We start from the raw sequence: 16,169 nt of genomic DNA on the forward strand, positions 1-16,169 counted from the left end.
TGTCCGTGATGAGACCTGAACACCACTTAAAGTATAGTCTTAAAAAATCTCAGAGTTACAGAGAGCGTTGGGAATCTGGACAAAAAAAGTCGCCAACACAATGGCTTAAGTTGCAAAACATGAAGGTGCTTTTATTTACAAAAACAAAAGTGGTAAAAAAAGCGCAGGACGTCCACTGCAAAAAAAAAACAAACAAAAAAAATATCTTTTTACACAAGGTTTTCACTAGCAAAATTCTCATCACCTGTCTGGATTGTAGTCACCCTCAGACTGAACCCCCCTGCTTAGGTGGCCAGAGGCTTATATATGTTAAGCCCCTCCTACTAGACCAACCAACTCTTAATTGTTTCAATTAGCTCTCAAATATGTTACCATTTACACATTTAGAATTTCACTGCTAGTTTCTACAATAAACAAATAAACTCTTGAAAACAATCATTTTCCACTCATCTTACTTTAGAGAACACCGAAACTTACACACATTTTCAACTAGAAAATCTACCCTCACCTATGACACAGATACATGGTATCTTCCACCATCAGCACACCTGTGTGTGATTGCTGTAGGCCCTATATGAAGCAGCACTTTGCCTCAGCACTTTGCCTCAGCTCTGGTTCAGACCCAGGGACTGGAGAGGAGAAAGAGTTCGAAGTAATGGTTAAGTAACAGTTTGTTGAAAAATAGAAATGAATAAACTGAACTGACTAAACTAAACCAATGTACTGTGGTATTTTTGGTAACAGTTTTACTGAATGATATGTATAAACGTGTGACTGCAAATTAATTGTCTGGGTTCTTGGTGACCTGAGTAGGTTTACCATGTGCCATCCAAAAGTGACAGGGCCTTTGTCACAGTCCCTTATAGAATTTAGAAGAAGTATATTTCTGCCTGACTGTAAATTATATAGTGTTGATGAACAACTCTGGCCAGCCTTAATAAAAAAGAGAAATCCACAATACAACCAGAGGGCTCATAAAAAGTAAACTTAACTATTTAATTATTTTGTCCCATCTCATTCTTATTGTTTACTTAAGGCTACTTCAGAATGAATACAAGCACCATTTAATTAAGTGGAAGACCCTCTGTCGCACTACACAGCAAAAATTAAGTAATGTTGAGAATTGCTCTAAAGGCAGCCAACAGGGTACACAACGCAGCAGAAGGCAGTTTCTAATTTTTATGTTCAGTGATTTCTCTTTGCAAAATAGATGAAGGTATGGAGCTATGAAAACAGGAAAAGGAGAATACAAAAATACCTTGCAGGTTTTGAAGACCTCTGATGAATCCTCCTTTAAGTACAGTGGTACGCCGGCCAGGGCTGCTGTTCGAGCTGCAGTGATGTTGTTCTGTTGCACAAACAAAGACAAGGTATGCATGTTAGGGTCTGTAATTCTGTTCACATTCAACATCAATGTAATGCATAAATGCTTTAAAAATGTTTTTACCTGTTCCTCATATGCCATCAAAACTTCTTCCATCTTCTCGCCAAAACTTCCAGTCTTCCTCTTTTTGTAGAGCTTCAACAGCTGAGGTGTGTACTTGTCAAGTGCATTAAAGAAGGAATACGGTAGGTTTTGATTGGTGATCCTGTGGAATTCACTGTAGAGCTGCATAAAAAACAAAAGCACAACTTTAAAAAAAATCAACTTGCAGCATTCATTAACTTTAAACTTAAGACTGTAAGGGAAGAAACTTTAGACAAATAGACAAACCATATTAACACTAATACTTTTTAAGCTCTTTATCCAGATCAAACAGTGCTGCAATCATGACTTTGACAATATGTGTCTTGTCAACTTTTTAAGATTTTACTCACTTGGGCTTCACAAAATAGTGCAGGCCATCTGTCTTTCAGTTCAGCAATGGGAGGAGCTGAATTCACAATTTCTTCACGCCTGAGGGCAAAGGTGCGCTGCATATGTTGATGGATCATAATCATGTCTCTATCAATCACTGTCTTCTTGAACTGCTCCACCATCTCAAGCCTCTGGTTCTCCAGTGTGTCCTTAGTTTCTCCTTGGGGATAATTGGGCAGGAAGTTTATTTCTCCTCTTCTGGGTCTTTTGATGTTGGCCCTGGATGCTGCACCTTCTGGATAGGTCCTGCTGCACTTTCCCGCATTCAGAGCCACATCCTTAATGCCAGCCCTGCTCAGTTTGGTCCTGTTGTAGTTGCCCATCTTGAAGCGCAGGCTGTTCTTCCAACCCTCATACCCTGTTTTAGAACCTTTTTCTTTAAGACAGGGGTGTTTTCTCACCAGAGCCTCTGCAGCCATGACAATATTTTTAGTACTAGGATATGCTTTATGCTTCTATATTTCAGCAGCCATTCCTTCCAGTATGTTGTGTTTTTGATCCCTAGTCAAGCTTACAGTTTTCCCCTCTTTGACAAATGCAGAGTTGTCCTCTCTTAGAGCATGCTCAACCCGTTCTCATTCCGAACTCGTAAAATAAGGACGTTTGGACAGTGGCTGTCAGCGTATTTGTCTAACGCACTGGGGAGAGCAGCAGTTAGATAGGATTTAGCGAGTAGTATGTAAGGGCGAATTTCCGCATATGGAGGTTGGTTGGGGTGGTGGATGGGTCAAACAAACACAGGACTTTCACCCAGGAGAGCGGGGTTCGCATCCCGCTTGTCAGGCTTGCTATAGTCGCTTTTTATTTTCCTCCCGCGTGTCACAGAACCGTACGCCCACCCACGACCCTTTCCTAAACATAACCATCCCGTTCTTCCCGCGTGTCACGGAACCGTAAGCCCACCCACGACCTTTTCCTTAACATAACTGCGTGAAAAGGGACGGCAATAGTCCCGACCAAGCATGTTTACTTATAGCGCTAAAGGAGACTTTTAGCGTCAATAAGAACGACAAAGGCACCTGACCAAGCGTCCATATTTTACGAGATGAGTGTGAGAACCTGTTGGCATGCTCCACCTCATTGGAGAATGTTGGAATAAAAAAGATCTCTGGCCATCGGCAAAGACGCTCTGGTAAATCTGTGTTATCAGACAGTAACACTGTATCGTCTGTGCTGGTTGAACTGAGATCTGGCTCAACAAATCTAACTATCTTAATGGTTGCCTTGGATGGTAGGTCCTCAATGTTAACTAAATCGCATAAGGAATTGTCAAATTCTGGGTGTTGAAACTGAAGACAAAGGTCATAGGCAAGGTTCAACGTATTTTTTATCTCAACTATGAGGGCATTTACAGTCAGAGGGCAAAATAAGCCTCTCAGCGTTGACATCATCAAGGATGACCCTTAGTTTCTGGACATCAGTCGCTTCCATTTACACTGTGTTAGGGAAACCTGTAACATAAAACAGACAGAGCTACTCCAGGTGCTGCCGCTGTTTTTCACTAGCTGCCTAGTCAACCAACACATTATCTATCTGTAGCTTCATTAACCATACAGACAAGAGAGTGTTAACAATCTAAACATCAGCCTCTCCCAAAATGTCAAACTATTCTTTTAAAAGCAAGTATTGGTTAAACATTTTAAAACAGAGTATAGTATAATTAGGATATCCAAAGTGTACTCACAGAGACAATTAACCACTACATTGCATGTATTAACCTTTGTGATGACAGATGGGTCATAGTGGAAAATAGACATTACCTTTAATTATGTTGTCCAGTGTGTCCATTAAGGTGATCACTAGTGTTTATTGACGGTCCAGACAGATCTTTAGCCTCCCTCAGGTCCCTGAGAAGAAGTCTGGGGATGTGCTGCTCTTACTAAGACACTGGAATGAAATGCTTAGTTGTGAGAATTAGCTTGCTTGAAACCCTGTAGGCAAACTGTGGCATTTGGTCAGTTAGCTGACATGCAGATTTCACCATATGGCCCTTGCTTTTATGATCTGTTAGCTCATATGACCGCAAATGCTCAACCTCATAGTCTTTCAGTAGAAAGAAGATGTCATTTCTGATAATATGTTTCTGATCTCTTTAAACACAGGCAAGGCAGCATGTGCCCCAGTGCAAACAAACATGCCAGCCACAAAAGTTGTGCCTTCAATGGTTACCTGTTTTGTGCCATATACACTGCTGCTGTCTGTGATGCTCGATATTAACACATGTGTATCAGTAGGCAATGACTCAACATAGACAGACTCCACTTTTGAAGTCTGTACTGGTGGCTTGGAAAAATCTTGGTGATGACAAATAGAATACCATCATGTTTTGGTGTCTCTCTGCCAAAGTTTTCAACACATTTTTCTAGTTATGAGTGCCACGAGCATCTGCCTTTAAAACTTTGTGCTTCCCCTCAAATCTCATTGTCCACAGATGCACCAGAGGACCAAAGCGCTTTATGAGATGAGGATAATGCTCAATGTAATGATGCTTTGGCCGTAATCGTAAGTTGGGGAGTACTTCCTGAAAGCTGCCTGTGATCTGAAATCTTACAGGCCATGTACTGAATGGTATCATCTGTGAAAGTTAATTCCATTAGCACCTCCCAGAATGTGTCCCCTTCAGGGACTCTGGAGCCAATGAGAACAGGTAGCAGTCTAAGCAGAGCGTGGTTCTCATGCCCATTCCCACCAATTGTTCCTCGAGTGGCAAAACTTTGAAGAATCGGGTGAGGGCGGTTAACCTTATCAGAACGTTGGGAGGGAAATGACAGTATTGCCCTATTCAGCTCTTCCAAAGTGAAATACTTCCTTGCAATCAAACCCTTCAAAGAATGTGCCAACTCGACAGGAACCACACCTTCAAACAGGTCATGAAGGATGTCAGGTGGAAATCCTGTGACAGGATGGAAATAAGAGAGATGGTCAGAGAGAACACAACTCTGTTTTACACCGTAGTTCTCTTCATTGTCATTGTTCTGCATTTCTTGAACAATGTTATCATGCAGATTTTTGGTTCTCACTTCAAAACTACCAGTGACTGCATTTGATGTTTGCATATCTGTCTGGGTGGCAAGACAACATCTGCAAAAATATGTAGCCCTGAAACTCTCACTGAAACCAGCTAGCCCATGGGCAGCAAGGTTATCAGCCGCAACAGAGTACACTGTGCCTTTGAGACAGTGACCAAATGTCTCAATGTAAACACCCTCTTTTTCAAGAGTTTTTAGGTCACTCAAGAGAGGCGAAAATACCTTTTCATATCCAAACTGCCGTACATCATTTGAGTTGCACAAAAGAGCCAGCTGAGTAGAGTGGAGTGCTGAGCGATACTTTACTGGCAGGTTAGCTAATATCCAATAAACTGCACATACTTTGTGTATTTTTTTTTGATGTTCCTAGAGGGTTTGCAATTTCAAAATCATCAACATAAAGAATTATAGGACAATTTCTTACCCTCATCTGAGAGAAGTTTATTTTCCTGGAAGCAGGAGCCATTACAGTATGACGAATACTGTCCAGGCAACTGTGAGGTGGTTTCTTGGACTTTCTCAAGTACATCTGTTTTTTTCAACTGCAAAGATGTGAGAATGGGCACATACATAAATGTACGCTGTGACGACTCAATAAGGTACTCTACAGGCTTGGCAAATAGAAACTTATCCTCATAATATGACTTTCTCCTCTTTGCTGTTGACAGTGGTCCTTCAGAGGTAACAGATTTATACAAAATATTACTCTCTGAAACTGCCTGGACAATCTCACTTACAAGTGTGTCAGTAGTAGGGTGACCAGACGTCCCCGGTTTCTGTGACCTGTCCCCGGCTGGAGCTGTCCCCGGAAATGTCCCCGGTTTTCACTGTGACTGACAGACCCGAAATTGGAATGAAATAGCCGTGCACCCTACACGCACAGGCTCAAGACAGCCAGAGCAAGCCTCAGAGATCAGAGATGTTCTACAATGCCCATTTTACGATGCTAAAATTACTGTTTATTTACATGGAGTCTGGTGGGTTTAGCGAACGCAATTTGACTTTATATATTTTAAAAAAGGATCTTACTCTTTAACAGAAAGATCGACCTCCTTAGAAATCCTTTCCATAATGTTGTCAGACACTTAGAATATTAATCTGAGCCTGTCAGTGGCAAAACAAGCACTTTTATGAACGGAAATACAAGCTGGACAATTGACGTCCTATTAACTTACATTGTAGCTTGTTTCACCGTTGCCGACTGCAGAAATCTCGTTTAATACTGGACCAATGTCAAAGGAAAATATTTCCTCAATAGTTTTAATTGTATCCGACACTCAATGAGCTGTTGCAGAAACAATCCCAGTGTGAAGCAATAAAGCAAAAGCTGTCAGATAAATGCAGTGCAGTAAACATTTCCCTCTGAGGTGTAGTGGAGTAAGTATAAAGTAGCAGCAGGGGCGATTCTAGGGTCAGACCTTCAGGGGGGCTCAGCCCCTAATGAGAATGTGACACGGATATAGTGCATGCAAAAGTGTTAATCTGCACCATGAAATTACCAACTTCTTCACAAACGCACTCCTGCTCTCCCTCTGACAGATAGAGACTCAGCCAAAGGGCCAAAATTATAATGTATTCTCATGTAAACTATTTATGTCAGCACAGACATTTTTCTTAATTGCTTAGCCAGTGTATCCCACCATAATGGTTATTATATTGCCAGATTCCAGACAATCCCACTTACTTATATATATATATATCCCACTTACAAATATGAATATATATTTCTACTGGTATGCTTCCTAGTGACATGAAGAAAGAACTATTCCATCTGTGTGTGCATGGTTATAAATTCTGAAGTGCAAAATAGTTCAGGCTACAGCACAAATATTTCAATCCATAGATAAGAATAATCAAGTCTAACCTCTGAATTTCTTTTCAAAGTGCACCAGATTGATGCATTTAAACGTTAAAATAGACAAAATTTTCTTACAGGGGAGCATGCCCATGGACCCCCCTAGGGGGGCTTGTGGCCCAGTGCAGCTCTAGGTCTAGTGACGCCCCTGGGGCAGTGTCCCCGTTTTAAGTTTTACAAAGATAAAAACATTACCTGTTTTGGAGGTATTTACGCTTCTGAGCTGAAAATGTCCCCGGATTTTGTCTCAGAAATCTGGTCACCTTAGTAAAGGGGGAGTTATGTTTTTCCAGTATTTTGATTTAGAGATTCTCTGAAAACTGGTTCTGACAGTGAAAACAATTGATCAAAATGCTCAATGATTCCTCGTGGATACATGGAGAATAGTCTGCATTTTCAAGAAGAAGGCAGCCAGATTGTACTGTAACTGCTCTGTTAATCCCTCATCACTACTGCCTGCTACTTTCATCTGAAAGCTCTACTGGATCATGTTCCATGTCACTATCCCGGGAAACATTCGAGACATTTTGCACTACGACTGCCACATCATAGTCTGATGCATGTTGGTGTTCTCTGCACTTGTGTGCATTGTATGTTGAGTAAACCCTAAATGAACATGGCACTGTTTCTTTGTCTTAGATGCCCCCTTAAATGAATAAACATGTCCCTCTTAACAAATGGCTATTTAAAATCACACACAGGGCAATGAAATGTCAGATTTATAGTCAAATCACTGTTGTCTCTACCTACCACTCTTTTCTCAGAATGTACTCTTGACAAATGTACCTTCAATGAGTTATAAGTGCTAAATGTACACATGCAGTTGTTATACATGCAAGCTAAAAGTGAAATTGTGGAATACTGGCCATGATAGAGTCTGTAATGTCTCAATAACTGTATTTTTAAGGCACTAGAAAAAACACACAATTTACATTTCCACATGATTTGTACCAGTCAAAAAAAAAAAAAAATACAAATACAACAATCAGTTTCGAGCCCAGTCTAAGCTGTAGCCAGCATCAGTTCACATGTAAAGTTGACGTTACCATATAAAAATTAACATATTTTCATGCACATTCTCTCTCTACATAGTTTAACAGTTAGCTAGGTCATTTCCTTGTTGTGCGATTTTTATATTAATGTAACATCAGTTAACGTTACGTTTAAGATAGCCTTAACTTACTTAACGTTACTTTGCTAACAGAAAGAAAAAAAAGGCATGGGCATATTAGCTAGCGAGCCAACATAGTTTGCTAACATTAACTTAAAAACTTTCACAAACTAACGTTAATGTTACTTAGCCAAATTAAAGTGCCCATATTATGAAAAAAATCACTTTTTCTGGGATTTGGGGTGTTACGTTGTGTCTCTGGTGCTTCCACACGCATACCAACTTTGAAAAAAAAAACATCCATGCTGTTTTGAGTGAGATATGCGTTTCTGAATGTGTCCTGTCTTCAGTCTCTGGGTGAGCTGTTCAAAATCTGCACGGCTTTCTACGTCGAAACGAGGGGGTTAGGGGGCCCCTCACCCTAATCTACAAAATAAATTGTATAGAACTACTTACATGTCCCTGTTCTGCAGGTATTTCACGCAAAGTTGGAAGAGCACCCTCGTTTAGAAGAAGTCTCCCGTCTAATCCTGCCTTGTACAGGCCGAAGTTGGAGAAACAGCTAGCTAGCAATTGTGAGCTTACCTAGCTACTGCCATAGACAGTTAAAGAAAATGAACCAACAGATCCCGTTGCTCTGGAGGGAGACCAGTGAAGGATATTAGAAGCACTTTTCTGGTGATGGCTGAGCGTTACTGTGCAGCCTCCAACTGAGCTCGAAGACGTAGATGTGACGTGAGCAACCTGTCTGAAAGTTGTAAGTCTTCTGGTAGCTGTGCCAAGAGAAATCTCAATCATTCCGAATCTTACAGAGACGGAGAGGGTAGGTATATGTAAGGAGATAACATAGGCACAGGCAAATTATTGCTAACCAAAATGTTAGTTAACATTAGTAATTAAACTTAAACAGCTAATGTAAGTCGAAACTGCCTGCGAGCTTCTCCTGTACTATACCGTAATTCCTCTACTATGCAACAGTAAGTCACGTGGTTATGATACAATCGTTAGCCTATTTTTTACAAAAACGTCTGCTACGGAGCCATAACGTGAGATACAAGGTAATGGAGCCTTTTATACATTGTCGTGTTTCTTTAGAAATAAACAATGGACAAATAAAGTCTTTAAACGCTTCAGATGTAAAGTTATTCGCTGTCAAAGTGATGTCAAAATGAATGGCAGTCAATGGAATGCTAACGGTGGGTGAGGGCTTGTTAGCATCAAAATGGTGCCATAGGAGCTACGCGTTGCGGGGAGAGGCTTACCCCCTTCGCTACTGCGCATGTGCGACTGCCAACAAAGATGTTACAGAAGTTGAGAGGTCTCACTCTGTAACTAAGACAGAGACCTGACACAGGGTGAAAAGAGGATCTGCAGCAACGGGCAGTACAACAAAAATATGATGTTTTTTGAAAATTAAACCATGTAGACCTATTCTGATACAATCTCAAATTACAATTATGAACCTGAAAATGAGCATAATATGGCCACTTCCGTCGAATCGATGAACGAGTTTGAAAGCGACATTCAAGTAACAGTTTTTCAAGTAAAAGTTTTTTCTGAACCATTAAAGCAGTAATTGGTGCAACCTAGTGCACGTTTGCACAACTCGGCAAGTTAGCTAACTTAGTAACGTTACAATTCAAACAGCATGACAAATTATTAAAATTAAATTAATAAAATAACAGAACAACATTACCTCACGTGGAAGACAAAAATGTAGCGGTGTCCTGCAGCAAATAAATTATGTCAGCAGCAAGAAACACACACAGCAGCAGTGCCGGGGGTCGTTCTGAGCTTCGCCGTTATTCCAGTGCCGTGTGCAAACAGGTGGAACCTGTCATGTCTTTTCTGTCCAGTCCTGCGGGACCTTATTGGCGCTGCGTGCTCAAAGACAACGAGGTCCAGATTAACTGTTCACTGAGCAGAATTCCCAAACAGGGAGTTTTAGGCTGAATCCCAATCCTCCCCTTATCCCTTCCCCTTAACCCTTGTTGTGCGTGTTCACGTGAGAGCTAGTGCTGTCCCAATACTCGTCTTAATCGAGGGATAGGGCAAAGGGGAAGGGCCAGATGTCCCTTCCGACCAAGTAAGAACGCAAGCTCACTTGGAACAGCAAGGGCTATCCTGATTCATTGCGCAACAGGAAACATGGCTGCCAGGTCGACCAGAGAGATCCATAAATGTAAGTATTTTCGGCTTAAAGAATTGATTTAAAAAATATGACGGTCTTGTTTTGTGCTCTACACAGTCCTGTACATATATATTTGCAACCATATTTGTAATTGAAACGTTTTTAAAAATCGCTAGCTTGTTATGCTAATGCTAACGCTAAAGTTAACGTTAGCTACATTGTTTATTTGCACAACAGTCCCGCATTTCTCTGCCTTGAATGGACTCCATGCATGTCTACAGTGTTAACTAAACTCCATTAGCAGCAAATTTCGTTTGATATCAGTGTACACTACCGTCCTGTATCACACAGGGACGCCGGAGGAAACCCAGCAGCTGATCCACTTTCTGAAAACGAGCAGAAGGTTCTGCGTTCATGTTGTAGCCATTCATTATTGTATTGGTACTGTATTATTGTAAACATGTGTAATTCATTCCTGTTCATGCACCTGTATATTGTTGTTGGTTATGATACAGGACACTAATGAAAGAAATGGGGTATGAGGGGAAAGGTTACTGGCCAACAGGCAGCAGACTGGGGTCTGGAATTTCAGAATAGCTGTAGTTTTTTGTTTGTTTGTGGTCTTGCGTGTCTTTTTTGAGTTTTATACATTTGAGTGCCCTCTTTATATATGTGTGACATGTAAGTTATGGTTCTAATAGTTGATAATGGTTCTGTAATATAACATATTTTTATATAATGTTTTTGCCTGTAATGTTTACTTTATTGGGCAATAATGACAGCTTTTTGTTAACAAAGAAAGTGTTTCTGAACATCAATGACATTCAAAACAGTGATAACTGAAACAGATACAACACACCATGCAGTGTGTATACAAATATGTATTGCAAACAGACCTAAGTATGTATGATGATGTAACCAAGTGGCATCCCATTTCATAGGGGTATGTTTTCACCCCTACCCCTTACCCCTCGTTTTTCTAGGGCCAAGGGCTAAGGGGTATGGTAATAGAGAAATGGGATTCAGCCTAAGTCTGCAACTAAGGACTATTTTTATTTTCAGGTCTAAATCATTATAACGTTTCCTAGAGTCCAAAGTGATAGTCCAATAAACAGTACAAAACCAAACAAATATTAAATTCACATTTAGACAAGGAAAAGCAACACATTTGAGAAGCTGTAACATAAAATGATTATTTTTACTTGTAAGTACTTACACTTATCAAAATAGTTTTTATATGACTATGACCAACATTAAATCTTTATTCTTTGGGGATTAAGAATTATTGGTATTATTATTTGCATTCTTTATTTTGCTTGGGTACAATATGATGATTTTTTAAACATCAAAATTGAAAAACCAGGACTTAATAATAATAAGTCAATTGAACAAACTGGAATCATATTACCAATACTTAAACTTTCCCACACATATAAGTGTACTCAAAACAACTCACGTATTACTTCAACAATTCATTTTTGAGTTAGGTTAAATTCATGTGAATGAGTCACTCCAACTTCTTGGGAGGTTTAAGTTATGTTAAATTACTTCTTTTATTAAGATGGGCTGTTAGGTTTTACAGTGTAGCTCACCTGGTTCAGCGTGCGCCCAATGTGCAGAGGGTCTGTCCTTGCTGCAGCAGGTTCAATTCCAACCTGCACCTTTGCTGCATGTCATTCCCCCTCTCTCTCCCTCTTGTCTTCAGCTGTCCTATGTAATAAAGGCCTAAAATGTACGAATAAAAAAAAAAAAAATACTTCCCTACTATTGTCGCTCTTTATCCTATGTCATCTTACAGCGCTATGACAGTTGAGCAGTTGCTCTGTCCAGTGCGTCCCATTTAGACCAGGCTCCCAGGAAGTGCACCGGGCTTTGAAGCAAATTGAACTTAGTGGTCAAACAGTGGAATTGCAACTCCTGGGCCTTCACGTGATGTCTTCTGGCACAAAAATAATTTTTCCCATAGATTTTCATGGCAAAAAAGACATCTGTAAATCAGTCGATCATTTCTTTTGAGTGTCACAAGCCCCGCAAAATGACTCGTTTCACTATCAGAATTTTATCCATTGGGTACAATAGCGTGACCGACATTACAGAAGCTGTGCCGATCATCTGGGTAATTTTTGACACTAGTGATGGTCAAATGAAGCTTCGCAAACCACTGTCTTTATTTTCTGAGATCACTAGATGGCGCTCTCTGTTCAACAAAGGGTTGGGAACATACTGAATTGCCATTCTTTTAACCTTTTTCTTTGAACAGAGAGCGCCATCTAGTGAGCTCAGAAAATAAAGACAGTGGTTCGCAAAGCTTCATTTGACCATCACTATTTGACACCATAATGCCTTAATGGTGCCACTGAGCAACTCTCTAGGAATGAACGCTGTATCCAGGTCTTATATCCATGATATAGACCCTAAAGGGTGCCCTGTGTGTCGGTATCTGACGCTATTGCTTATTGCTCCCTACTCTTTGTAGAACAATAATATTTCCCAAATTGTCAAACTATTCCCATACATAAATGTTTATTTCTGTCATGTTTGTCGCCATCATGATAGCCATCACAGAACACCTTTAGGGGATATTTGCAGACTTTTTCCACCATTTCCAATGTTAATACATCTCAAGATTAAAGAAATAGTTGCAGTTCAGATTTTGGTTATAATTAAATATGCTTTGAAAGTGGATAATCTAACTACAGACATTTGTGGAGTATTTTAAAGTTTGGTAACCATATGCTTGATGCATCTTAAACAGAGCAAAAATAACCTAAAATTCACTTACTTTTTAAAATCCGTTATAAAAATTACTAGTACAGTGCCCGTTGAAAATGTGCCTGTTTGGAACGGGAGATTGCTTGGCCTGTGGTATTGCTGCTTGTAGAATTCTTCAAAACCAAATTGTACCACAAAATTACTTACAGAAGGACCCCAAACCACTTAATATGCAACTCCACTGTATAGCCTACTATTCAATTCAATTTTATTTATATTATCAAATCATAACAAGCGTTATCTCAGGACACTTTACAGATAGAGTAAGTCTAGACCACACTCTATAATTTACAAAGACCCAACCCAACAATACAGTGTAGGCTACGTCTATCAGAGGAACACATTGTACTACTGTATTTACCTGACAGAGAACGGGGCAGATTCAAAATGTAATCACAATATATCACAATGACAATGTGGAGTAATCAGACATTAGCATCATGGATTCAGTGCGCTACCCACCTGGCCCGTTATGAGAGCTAATCAGCACCTATCTGCGTTCATCAACCACCAGAACCGGACGTCGTTCTTCAAGTCGTTTGTCGTCACCAAAATACTTTTGCGTGTGTGTGTGTGTGTGTGTGTGTGTGCGCATAGAGAGAGAGAGAGAGAGAGAGAGAGAGAGAGAGACGTCTCGTGTCGTATGATTGTTAATGAATTTAACACTTCAGCAGAGGTGCTCATTTCCATACAGGTTTAGTGGCTTGACGGTTAATGGTGAAGTATGGATTTGATTCGCAGGGGTACTTTGGTGATGGTAATGTTATTAGTGTTGTAAGTTAGCAGTAGACTTAATTAACCCGACCCAGGGTGAGTCTGATGAAAACTGATGTGTCTGCCTGGTTCAACTATGAGATTTTCTCGCATTGCACAGCGCTGTGAAGGCCCGCTGTTGTGGCGTCTGCGTGTGATGTGCAGGTTACCTTCCCCCCAAACACGGACACATATACATACATACAGATACGTCTCGCTTTATTAGGTAGATAGCCTGCCTATAAGTGGCATCGCGCTCTGTCTGCCACGTGTTGTCTGTAGCTGGTTGTGCTTTGCTGGTGTGGGATTCTGAAACGTCCTTAAATTCGGGAATTGTCGTTTCTTTATTCAAAGTCAAAGACAGTCCAAATTAGTGCTACTTTGAACATTTTTGTGGGTCTGAGGTGTATTTCACATTTTAGCTGCCAAAGCTCCGCTGCTTTCTTCGACCCTCTCTGTGTCTGGTGCTGCAGTGTGCAGTGTGAGAGGGGGGAGTGGCCAGCAGCAAAAGCCAATGTGTGCTTCTTTTACCGATATATATTTAACAATATATTTTGCATTTCTAATCCAAACAACGTCACACTTGGCACTGGAATTACCCGTGCCCGTAGCAAGACACCTGTCAAGTTTGAAATCCATCGGGGTAATAGTTTGAGAGATATGCGCATAGCAGACACACAGACACACAGACATTCCTGCAATTTATAGATAGATCAGTTAAGAGCATGTTATGGTGGGAAAAAGCTGAAATGTGTATTGTAACAGAAATTGCAAGATTAATATTTAAATAAATTAGCCCAGTACTTATTTTGAAGGGTTTAGTACTAGCCCAGTTTACTGTGTGTTCCAGCTGCTATCCGCTAACCATCCAGCCAGCAGCTGTAGTCGAACCAGCCAGCCAACTATCCAATGTTCAGCACACCAAATGATTAAAGGCATAGGATAAGGATAAAGATTTGCCAGATTCATCTGAAGCTCCCGTTAATCTGCTGTTGACATTGCAGTTTGGATTGTATTAGCATTAGTACAGTGTGTATCAGCTGGTTACAGGAAGTGGAGGTCTCCGCATGTGTAGCAGTGGTGGTACTGCTAAAGGATGGAGTAAGGCTAATGGAGACTTAGCTATAGTAACTCAACCTTAAAAGTGGCTTAAATGCCTGGCAGGGTGGGACTGTAGAGTATATTTAAATGAGGTAACTGAGTTGTCATGAAAATGTGCAGGATTTCTAACTTGATGATCAGGATGTTGCTTCCAATACAGTCACAGAAACGTGTGCACTGGCCACCTTGAGTTGTTTGTAGATTGATAGCAGGTTGGAATACCCATTGGATCTTCATTAATGTATGCATTGACTCTTCTCTACCTACATCCACTCTCTCTTCTCTCTCTAAGTCTAAAAAACTTAATTTTAGGTGCTGAGTTTTACTTTTAATTATGGAGGCGTGGATGGGTGGTGTTTCTGTAGCCTGATGCAGTGAATCATGGGAGGCCACAATGATCCCAACATTTGATTTCACACATATGACTGCAACATCCATCTAAACATTTTACGCATCTCTGTAAACATTTTACAGAGATGCTAAATAGTAAGAGGAATAGGTAATCAGTGAGTGCACTAATTAGTACCAATTTCTTAGTTTTTTCTGGAGTCATAATGGCTGCATGTCCAACCCTGATCAGTTATCTAAACTTTCTAACCTTAGCCCTAAAACCAAATCTTAATCCTAAAATATAATGTTTTTACTTGTTTGTGAGTACTGGATTAAAATATGTGAGTCCCCAAAACAAGCATCACATTAAGCTCTACTTTTTGGGTTTGGGAGAAATTTATTTACAGTATTTGTCCATTTAGACAAAAATAAATATAATCATTAAACCCTAATATAATGGAAAGGTGATTAATGGCACTCAGGCTTGCAACATCATCAGTTACGCAACATATAAATCATTGATTGTACTGCCACGGCTGAAAAATTAGCTGATTCACATTGATACAATTTCAATTAGACTTGATCTTGCTTCACAGCACTTTGCAAACACAATTGTCTTCAAAGGGAAGAGTTGTATTCTTTTATAAGTATAATTTGTTATGTTTACTGTGATTTAAATAACCGCCTGAAATAGGTAGAAACTGACTTTCAAATGGAGTGTTTGTGTGTGTCTCCATGAGTGCATCCGCTGTGTGTATATTTCAAATGTCATGTTGTGATTTTTCCAAGGCTATGAAGTCGTTTATCAAATTACTCCATACATATGGATGGAGAGACTGGATATATGGTGTCTATTTGATAAAGAGAGACCTTTGACAAAAGAGCCAGTAGAGCCAAAGCTCTGTGGGTGTACACTGCATAAAGCTCATCCTGAGGGACCAACCTCTAGTTGGAATTTCAAGCAGTCTGCCAGCAGTGCCATTGCTGCTGGAGCACTGATGAGATGGGAGCTTTTTCAGGTCACTTACATATTCAATGTAAGGGATGCAGATTGGGAAGTTCTTGTTTGTGGTGAATATCAAACAGTAGTCATAAACCTATTCTCTTCAACTGAACAGAATAAAGAAGCACGACAAACTGGCAAAGTACTCAGTGTTCTGATTAAGAAAAAGAAAATCTACCAAGCCTAAGTATAGTTCTTTGTCAAATGTAATGGCACAGTAGGCACT

General features: G+C 40.2%; 2 long non-coding RNA genes across 2 annotated transcripts; both read right to left on the minus strand.

Moving 5' to 3' along the window:
• Positions 1–1,923: 1,923 nt before the first annotated feature.
• Positions 1,924–9,697, minus strand: LOC118494785. The gene is made up of 2 exons (XR_004896974.1): positions 9,550–9,697; positions 1,924–2,149 (listed from the first exon to the last, which is right to left on the minus strand). It is a non-coding gene; the product is annotated as an uncharacterized LOC118494785 (long non-coding RNA).
• Positions 3,243–3,729, minus strand: LOC118494786. Its single transcript, XR_004896975.1, has 2 exons — positions 3,619–3,729; positions 3,243–3,309 (listed from the first exon to the last, which is right to left on the minus strand). It is a non-coding gene; the product is annotated as an uncharacterized LOC118494786 (long non-coding RNA).
• Positions 9,698–16,169: the final 6,472 nt, after the last annotated feature.

Source organism: Sander lucioperca, chromosome 3 (genome assembly GCF_008315115.2).
Source record: "Sander lucioperca isolate FBNREF2018 chromosome 3, SLUC_FBN_1.2, whole genome shotgun sequence".
Lineage (NCBI taxonomy): Eukaryota > Metazoa > Chordata > Actinopteri > Perciformes > Percidae > Sander > Sander lucioperca.